At 69.2% G+C, this 426-nt stretch overlaps 1 protein-coding gene across 1 annotated transcript in view; it reads right to left on the bottom strand.

The window, feature by feature from the left end:
* Nucleotides 1-426, bottom strand: part of COL7A1 (collagen, type VII, alpha 1) — a 48,956-nt gene that overhangs the window by 18,793 nt on the left and 29,737 nt on the right.

The following is a 426-nucleotide window of genomic DNA, read 5'->3' on the forward strand; positions in this document are numbered from 1 at the left end:
TGCCCGGCTGACCCAGAGGTCGCTGTGGCGACCGACCCCTCCCCTCTGACGCCCAGAAAGCCGCCTCCCTGCCCCCTCTTACCCCCCCTCCTGCCCACGCTCCCCTCCCAGCCTCCCAGGAACCCCTCCTGGCCCGAGAGAGCACCCTCTTCCCCACACCTTCTCTCCGGGAGTCCCAGTGTCTCCTCGAGGTCCTTTCTCGCCATCGGCACCTCGCAGACCTCGCTCACCCTGGGTCAGGGGTCAGGGGTCAGGGGCAGGGGCTGGAGGTCTCTCACCCTCTGAGGGTTTGAGCTCTCGGATCTCCTGGCCCTGCCCCCCTGGGAGTCCCACCTGCACCCCAGGGAGACCCCGTCTGCACAGGGAGCAGCCACTCACCATGTCCCCCTTGGCACCCCGAGGCCCCGGAGGCCCCTGAACTAACGC

The sequence above is a fragment of the Myotis brandtii genome, unplaced genomic scaffold, assembly GCF_000412655.1.
Source record: "Myotis brandtii unplaced genomic scaffold, ASM41265v1 scaffold207, whole genome shotgun sequence".
NCBI lineage: Eukaryota > Metazoa > Chordata > Mammalia > Chiroptera > Vespertilionidae > Myotis > Myotis brandtii.